The sequence below is a fragment of the Pleurodeles waltl genome, chromosome 2_2 (assembly GCF_031143425.1).
Source record: "Pleurodeles waltl isolate 20211129_DDA chromosome 2_2, aPleWal1.hap1.20221129, whole genome shotgun sequence".
NCBI classification, from domain to species: domain Eukaryota; kingdom Metazoa; phylum Chordata; class Amphibia; order Caudata; family Salamandridae; genus Pleurodeles; species Pleurodeles waltl.
In genome coordinates this window covers 65,905,767-65,915,555 of record NC_090439.1, presented here as the reverse complement: position 1 = coordinate 65,915,555, position 9,789 = coordinate 65,905,767, and positions in this window count along the sequence as shown.

The window sequence follows — 9,789 nt, the reverse complement described above, 5'->3', positions numbered from 1 at the left end:
TTCTGGTCAGGCTGCCCTTAATCGAACCCTTCAAACTCTGGCCTCAGCACTGATGGCAGTCATTGTCCCTGTGTCTAGCCTCCCCCCTCCAACTTCCTCCACCCAGACCCAATCCCCTGTACCTCTGCCTATCCCAAGCACACCATCAGACCAGCCTGCACACATCTCACCACACAAGGGAAGCTCAGGCAAACATAAGCACCACACATCCCACAGGCACTCATGCAAGCATCACACACATGCCTCCACTGTGTCCCCCTCCTCCTCGTCTCCCTCCTCCCTCCCAGTCTTGTCTACACTCACACCTGCATGCACTACCACTACAGCCACTACGTCCCGCACCAGCACACCCACCACCACACCCCGCTCACATGCACTCACCACCCCCACTACCATTTGCACGTCCCCTGTGTCCTCTCCCAGTGTGTCTGTGACGACCCCTCCGAAGATACACAAACGCAGGCACACACCCACCCAACAGCCATCGACCTCACGACAGCCTCCAGCGCATGCACCTGCACCCAAATCCACAAAAGTTACACCTCCTACAACCACCACCTCTTCCTCCACTCCCAAACCCCCTCCAGCTACCCATCCCAGTGTGTCCAAACAACTTTTCCTGTCCCCCCTTAACCTATATCCCACCACCCCCCCAACTCATAGGTCCCATACTAGCACCTCAGCCAAAAAATCTCTGGGACCAGTGGTGCCTGTTGTTACAGGTATGTGGAGTGCACCGGCCACCAGACCAGCCAGTTTGTCACGGAGCCACAGCACAGCCAGTCCCCCCACCCTGTGAAGCACCAGAAGTTGGACAGTGCCCGGCGGGAGAGGGGGAAGACTCCAGCCAGCCAAGCCGCTCACAGGGGTCCCGGGGGGAGTGTGGACTCAGCTGTGACTCCTCCCAAGGTGATGAAGGGGCAGAAGAAACCTGCATAGTCTGGGAGGAGCAGCACGGCGGAGAAGACCACCATCATCCGCGCTGGCCAGGAGGCCAGCGCCATCGTTGCTGCCCAGGAGCCAACCGCCAGCCCCATCGTCGCTGCCCAGGAGGCCACCACCAGCCCCATAGTCGCTGCCCAGGAGGTCCCCGCAAGCCACAGCCCAGCTGCCCAGGAGGGCCCCACAAGCCACAGCCCAGCTGCCCAGGAGGGCCCCGCAAGCCACAGCCCAGCTGACCCATGAAGGACCGCCAGCCACAGCCCAGCTGGGCAATGACGGACCGCCAGGGCAAGGACCGCTGAACAGGGCAAGCACCGCTGAACAGGGCAAAGACCGCCATGGCAAGCACCGCTGAACAGGGCAAAGACCGCTATGTCAAGCACCGCTGAACAGGGCAAAGACTGATATGGCAAGCACCGCTGAACAGGTCAGAGACCGCTATGGCCAGCACCGCTGAACAGGGCAAAGACCGCTATGGCAAGCACCGCTGAACAGGGCAAAGACTGCCATGGCAAGCACCGCTGAACAGGGCAAAGACCGCTATGGCAAGCACCGCTGAACAGGTCAGAGACTGCCAACTCAAGCACCGCTGAACAGGGCAAGGACCGCTGAACAGGTCAGAAACTGCCAACTCAAGGTCCGCTGAACAGGGCAAAGACCGTCATGGCAAGCACCGCTGAACAGGGCAAAGACCGCTATGGCAAGCACCGCTGAACAGGGCAAAGACCGCCATGGCAAGCACCGCTAGCCCTTTAGCGGCAGGGGCAGTGACGCAACTGGGACCGTCACAGGGTGAGTGCTGCACTCTGGGCACCAGCCCCCCTCCAGAACCAGTGGAGACATGCATCCACTCCGTCTGTCCTGCACAGAATGAAGCACTCTGAGCACCAGTCCCCCTCCAGAACCAGTGGAGACTGTTATCCACTTGAGAGACTGTGGCTTTGCACTCCCCAGGATGGAACAGTGGGCAACCCGCCCACTGTAGAGACTTGAGAGACTGTGGCTTTGCACTCCCCAGGATGGAACAGTGGGCAACCCACCCACTGTAGAGACTTGAGAGACTGTGGCTTTGCACTCCCCAGGATGGAACAGTGGGCAAACCACCCACTGTAGAGACTTGAGAGACTGTGGCTTTGCTCTCCCCAGGAATGATCAGTGGGCAACCCACCCACTGTAGAGACTTGAGAGACTGTGGCTTTGCACTCCCCAGGATTGAACAGTGGGCAACCCACCCACTGTAGAGACTTGAGAGACTGTGGCTTTGCACTCCCCAGGATGGAACAGTGGGCAACCCACCCACTGTAGAGACTTGAGAGACTGTGGCTTTGCACTCCCCAGGATTGATCAGTGGGCAACCCACCCACTGTAGAGACTTGAGAGACTGTGGCTTTGCACTCCCCAGGATGGAACAGTGGGCAACCCACCCACTGTAGAGACTTGAGAGACTGTGGCTTTGCACTCCCCAGGATACATCAATGGGCATGGTGCCCCCTCGTGGATCTGGCATCGTGCACTCATCCGGCTGAGGTGCCCCCCTTCCCTTCCCCCTGAGGTGCCTGTTATATTTCTATCTGATGCCCCTGCAGTGTTCTCTCCGTCATGTTCGGGTATCTTGTGTGGGCCTCGCCCGTGCATTTTGGGCCCAGTGGTCCACAGACTATGAATGATGCAACACCTGGACTACTAATCGTGGTATATATTTTGTTTATAGTGTATATATATATATATATGTAAATTTTTGCTTACTGATTTTTGCTATATTACAATGGTTACACTCATTTCCTTTTGTCTTTGCATTCTTCCGGGGGGGCTTGGGGGGTGTTACTGTAATGTATAGATATGCATTGGTGTGTGTGTTGTAGTGGGTGAGGGTCGGGTGGGGGTTGGGGTGTTGAGTGTGTGTGTCCCTGTTTTTTGCCACCCCTCCTCCCCTATGTCGTAGGTGCTGTACTCACCGTGGTCTTCGCCGCCGGCGTTGGTGCTCCTCGTAGAAGAGCAGGAAGACTAGCGCTGGGAGAATATGAAGTTCCGGCTCCATGCTGTCCTCCTTCCTCGTGGAGTGTGTAGAGGTGAGCGTTTTTCATTCGAAATGCCTGTTTCTGCCGTGTTTTTATCCGCCGTGAATCCGCCCCGGAAAAGGTGGTGGATTGGCATGTCATAATAGTGTGGGCGGTACATTGTCTCCCGCCTGTCTGTTGGCGGTGAACGCCGAGCTGTTTGTTTGTACCGCTGTGGCGGTCTGAGTGTTAAAGTGGCTGTCTTTGTTGGCGGTTTCCGCCACGGTCGTAAATTTTTACCGCCGGCCTGTTGGCGGTCTTACCGCCGCTTTAACACCGTCCGCCAGGGTTGCAATGACCACCATAATATTAAAAGTAGAGAAAATATAAAAGTTCATGATGCACTGGATAGATGTAGCAAGAGAGTGGGTCAGTCAGAGTATAATCCTGACTACATGAAACAGAAGAAATGCGCACCGCGGTCTTACAGACGAAAAAGAAGACAAGTCCCCACAACAAAAGCCACAATTCAAAAAGAAAAGCATGGCAGCACTTTCAATAAAAAATGCCAGCAAACTTGAGAACATTGCTGAATAACAAGACGTGGGCAGTGACCCTGCTGGACAGCGCAGCAGAAGTAACGATATGAGTCTGAAAGATCATCTGGATGCGACAGCTACTGGCGACTTTATTGCAGTCGAGACCTCGGACAGGCGCGTTCACCCACCCGACAGGGTTTATGATTTGAATATCCAAATTGAGGGAGACATAGATCGCACCATTAGTGTAATATTCTGGGATGAACTTAGTTGTGATATCCTATTGGCTGAAAGAGACTGGCCTCCTGAACACGTCTGTAAGCTCCCACATGGGGAAGATTTCATTTTACCTTCTTTCTCTGATCTTGTTCCAGAAGCAGTAAAACAAGCCTATGTATTCAACTGGACTTTAGCGCAGACACCTGCACTACACCGCGATTCATGTAGGTTGGGATAAGGATTCTCCTTACCATGTAATACCGATTAGGTCTACACCCCAGCCTCAGCCCCAATGTCCCGTTAAACACAAAGCCAAATCTCCAGTGAGGGAGATCCTCACTCAGCGTGGGTACTAGGGAGTAATTGAGCCCTGTATCTCTGCAATCAATAACCCGTTATTCCCTGTTGTAAAACCTGACCATTCATATAGAATAGTCTTATATTACAGACACTTAAACAGTCACACACGCACATACGCAATACAAAATTCACACAGCACTAATCAACAACATAGGGCATAAAATAAAAAAGAAGAGAAGTCCCCACAACAAAAGCCACAATTCAAAAAGAAAAACATGGCAGCACTTTCAATTAAAAATGCCAGCAAACTTGAAAACTTTGTTGAATAACAAGATGTGGGCAGTGACCCTGCTGGACAGAGCATCAGAAGTAACGATATGCGTCTGAAAGATCATCTGGTTGCGACAGCAACTGGCGAATTTATTGCAGTCGAGACTGCGGACAGGTGTGTTCACCCACCCGGCAGGGTTTATGATTTGAATATCCAAATTCAGGGAGACATAGAGCGCACTAGAGCTGTTCTCAACCCGTGGAACATCAATATTGTATGATATTGAACCTGAGGCGTTGTCCTATGTGGATGACATCTATCTCACAGATGATGACCTCAACATTCATCTTGCCAGGGTCGATCGGATCGTTCTGGGATTTGCAGCCCTTAGTTACAAATTAAATTTTAGAAAAACTAAAATAGCCTTTCTCATTGTATTGTTCCTGGGATATAAGCTATCAAACAAGGGCTAGAATCTAGTCCCGCACTTTTTAGAAAAATGTGCTCAACTCCAGCCACCAAATCCTTTCGAGAAACTGCAGTCTTTACTCAGTTTCTTCACCTTTGGCAGAACATACATTCCTGACTATGCACAACGCATCGAGCCACTCTATGATATAGTATGCCCAGATTTCTCAATCAGACACTGGACAAATGAACACACGTGCATCCTTAGAGGATTGCAGCAAGACATGCTAGAAACAAAACACTTACACACCCATGACAGCAAAACAAATTTAGTCATCAGAATAATTGCTGGTGTCATTAGGTTCACTTATGTCACCTTTAACGAAGGCGGCATGGTGCCCATAGCATATAAATTGCATTTATATTCCAATGCAGAACAACGCTTTGCACCCACAGAAAAAATTCTGTACCCATGGCTGTCATCAAGGAGAGGCCAGTTGCCCAAGAGAAAAGCATTATTGTCGCTAACCTGGTGCCAGCCTTAGAGGCCGTCACCAAAGCTAGCGTTCCCAATGCTAAAGCATTCCATCCACGTTGGATTCAATGGGCAAGCTCCCTGACTGCCACCAAGGTTGATTTCATCTTTGATCCAAAACTTCAAACACAAGAATTTGTCCAATAGGAACAGGAGTACCCCACACCCATTGATATCTTGCCGCTTGACAGAGACCATACTGTCATTTACACTGATGGTTCAGCACAACTAGCTGTAGGTACTAAACATCAGTACTCAGCCCCTTGTGCAGCTGTGAGCAGAGTGATGAGGAATGGTATATTCTTCCCTCACAATACCTACACGCAGGCCCTGGGGGACTGCACAGCTCAGCTTAAAGCCCTTGCCTTAGTGCTAGAACATACAGACCCAGGACAACTCACATTGATTGTCTGTGATTCATACTACTGTGTCCAGTCTCACAATGATCACCTTAATCATTGGCAATTAACCAGGTTCAGAGACTCAAAGGGGAACAAAATAAAACACAGAATTCTGTAGGGGAGGGTGTCTGATCATAAGGATAAGCTACCTAATGCTCATCTAGTCCATACATTGGGTCACCAAAGTATAGCAGTTCACGTTATTGGCAACACTTTGGCTGATGAAGGGGCTAAATCCGCAGTAGCTATGGCTTCTGTAGCTGCAATGACTCATTCCCAGATGGGATTGGATAATGAAATTTTGGCGGCTGTGAAAGCCTCGGCTGAAGGCAAGCCTCTTCCAAAAGCATACTGTACAAAATATTCATATGACATCAGTGCACAGAATGTTGCCTTTGCAACAATTCTTGGGTTTGGAGATTGAGTGATCTCCAACCAAGACCAGAGATTAGGTCTCATCAAAGCAGTGAATGAGGGTGTTGCGGCCACAATAACACTCTTGCAGAAAAGCTTCTGGTAGCTGGGTCTATACAAACAGACCAAGCAATATATTCTTTGCTGTGACATATTGCCAGCAGATCAAACGCCCACCGCAGACATCACTCTTAGTGTCCGATAGGCCACTACAATGTGTGTACCTGGACCAATGTGGTCCCCTTCAACCTGATGGTGCATACAAATACATCTTAGTCGCTGTGGATTCTTTTTCTAGATTCCTGTGGGTATGGTCTCAGCGGTCAGCTGACGCTCGAACTGTTATAAAAGACTTGCTGATCTTTAGCAATAGATATGCGGTTGCAGCATTCTGTTCGGACCAGCACCCTGCCTTTGTCTCTAAGGCATTCAGGGACACCATGAGGATGATGGGTGTTAAACTCCATTACTCCTCAACTGACCATCACAAGGGTAATTCGGTTGTAGAGAGGAAGAATTGAGATCTAAAGCAGTGCTTAACAGCTAGAGTATTGGGTTCTGGCCACAGTTGGCTTCATCACCTATATGGGGTCCAGAGATCCTGAATAATCTGCCAAAATGGTCCTTGGGAGGATATACTCCTTACAAGGTTCTCTTCGGGATACCTATGTATGTCTCAGATCTAGATGGCCCTGGTTTGGTGGCAGCAGATACACCTTTTGATATAAATGAATGTCTCACTGTCTTACAGGAGCTTCAGCAATTTTGTGTTGATAATTCATCCACCAGTGCTGCCACTTTAGGAATAAGGGATTTGCCAACAACTTCTACAGGCTAGATTCATAAAGTTGGAGATCTGATTCATGAGAAGATTGCTGTGAAGAAGGAATCCGGCCCATCCTACAGAGCATAGTTCCAAGTCCTGGGAATTCAAGGTACCAGAACTGTCATCCTACCACCGCTGCCTTGTTCCAAAGTAAAAAGATTTGTATCCATTGACAACATCAAACTACACCATGAGGCCAATCCTGCACAGTAGACCCAGAGGTCCATTAAGTAGTTCCCAGTCCCATCTCACTACTCAACAGGACATACCTCTTCAAAGAAGAAACAACACTTCTGACTAGATCAGCAAGTACAACAATGCCACAAATGCCTCCTCGACCATAGGGAGGGCAGAAAATGAGCTTTTGCTGACTCCTTTTACCACTTCACTGATAACAACTGTCCAAGATGTGGCTGTCTTCTACTCCAACTCTACACAAACGGACAATATCGTCTACTATGAACCTCCAAGCAAAGTGGATCCATCCACCAGTAATGCACTGGTACCTGTGTTTGCAGAGACTACATCTGGGTATTTCATCGACCTTGATGATTTCTCTTCGACTTTATCCACACCTGCTACTGAAACTGTTTCAAGACACGTAAGCTGTACATATGGCTTCTAAATACCTATTAAAAAAATCCATGGAATTATCTGTGGTTATTTCTGACATTGTTTGTCTCTCCATTATGGATTGGTTTTCTGACTGTTTTCTTTCTCTTGATAAATGGTCATTATCTTCCTGAACGCTCTTCTGTCGAGCCAGTGGATAAAAGTCCTAACTCCATATCTTTACTCACATAAGGTCAGAAGAGACTTGTCCTTTGTGAACATTTCAGCAGCACCAATTCCAGATGGGACTGTTTGGGATAAAGTTCCATTTGATATATATGGGACTACTGATATCATTCAAATTCCATATGTTTTCAAAATCTCAATGACTGATGTAATTACACCTGGTATTGTTTCTGATGACTGGGGTGTTCAAACAGTTCATGCAATGCTTGCTTAGCTGCAGGATTATACTTTATTTAAAAGTGATGATCTGTACACTAACACCAAGAACTATGGGGAAATGTTCTGTACAATAATTGGGGATATTACTACCTGCACCGAGCAACAAGTCACAGATCAGTATTCAATTACACACAGTGGGAACAGTGTTAAACTCTGCATGTGGGGAGCCCAAAGCATTATTCAGATAAATTCACATACTTTTCTGGCCATGACATTAAGAATGCAGAATCATACTACTTTAAGTTACCGCCTTCTAAAATTAGTAAGATTTTACTAACAAACACTAAATCGGTCTATTCAGATTCCTTTGTTTCCCAACTTGCAGTTGAAGGAGACGAATATTGGAAGAACACTATCGATATAAAAAGTATATGGGGAACACAAGATTGGCAAATTCAGGGTAGGGAAGCTTTGTTTAGAGCATGCCTTATTCCTGGACAAATGATCTTTTTAAATGGCACAATTCAACAGACATCCTGTTTAGGATTAGCGAAAATGAAGGAAATGAATGCACCCAGTATCCCCACACTGGCAAAATTCACCAATTGGCGGGCCTTCCTAAACGACACTGAGGAAGAACTAGATGCAAAGGTTCAGGCTGTTAACTATAATTCTTTACTTTCCAGTCGCGGCGGGTGAATATTGTGGTCAGCACACACAAATGGGTGTCAGGCGCGTTTTGTTAATTCCTCAGGGGGTTTCAAGAATAGCCAGCCAGACCCTCGCTTTGTCTCAGGTCAATACTTGGGTATAATTACCACATATAGTGTGGGTAAATTGTGCCAACAATGGTTACAGAGTAAAACCTTAGCAGCAGTTAAAGAACATCTTAATATGCTATCTGAAGAAATAGACTTAAAAGATTTCTTGTTAGGTCCTAGAAGGCCACGCTATAAACGATCCGTGTATGCCGTATACAATGAGATCTGGAAGCTTTCTCAAATGGAAGCAGCTACGCGTTTAAGACAGCTAGATAAGTAAAATTTGGAAAAGACTTTACCTGTTGTCGATAATAACATGAATAATCTGTCCAATGGAATATATTTTCTTAATAACGTAGTGCCATCTGCGATAGACATCATTCAGAAAGACGTCCTTTTTTACACCATGGACAAAGCCAACTGCGTTCTATCATGCAGTTACGTTGGACACTACAGATTCTGAAAATGGCCGCCTTCCATGGAGATACATTAACAGTAGTGGCCTGTTTGCTGCTTTTAATTTATCCAAGGAACAAAAGACAATGGCTAAAAGGGAAGCGAGTTTCACCATGCTTTATAAAGAAAAGTTAGAAAAGTTGCTTTTCACGGTTGCAGAAAGTCCATCAACCGTATGGCTCGTACATGGCATTATAAAACTGCCCATTTCCACCTTTTGCTTTTTTAAATGCTTGAAGCATCTATTAAAGAAGATTGGGAGTTGCCCTATGAATATAAATGTCTGAACGGCGAAACAGAAGTCTTTCTCAGCAGAAGCGAATGTGAGACTACTGTTAGTCATTCGATGATTTGCAAACATGTGTCCCTTCATGGCCTTTGCAATGCGGGGGGGTTCACGAACTTGGCCTGTTTTCTGAAGGGTACTCCCGTACCTTTGATTCATCCAGCATTTCATATAATTTTGAATGGGAGTTATGTGGTCCTGAACAAACAGAGCTGTTGCAGTATGAGACCAGGAATTCCCTACACAATTTCTGTCTCCAAGATTGTAGCTTGTTGGGGACATGTTTTATTTCCCCCTACACAAGAGATAAGAGTAGCAGAGATTTGGCCTCACATTGATACTACTAATGTAAATTATGACAAGCTGAGCAGACTAAAGGTGCTACTGTTCCAGAAACAAGTTACGTTGACATAGGCTAGAGAGACTTATGCTCTCCAGATAGCAATATCATTAGCCGAGATACAATCCCTATTAAAT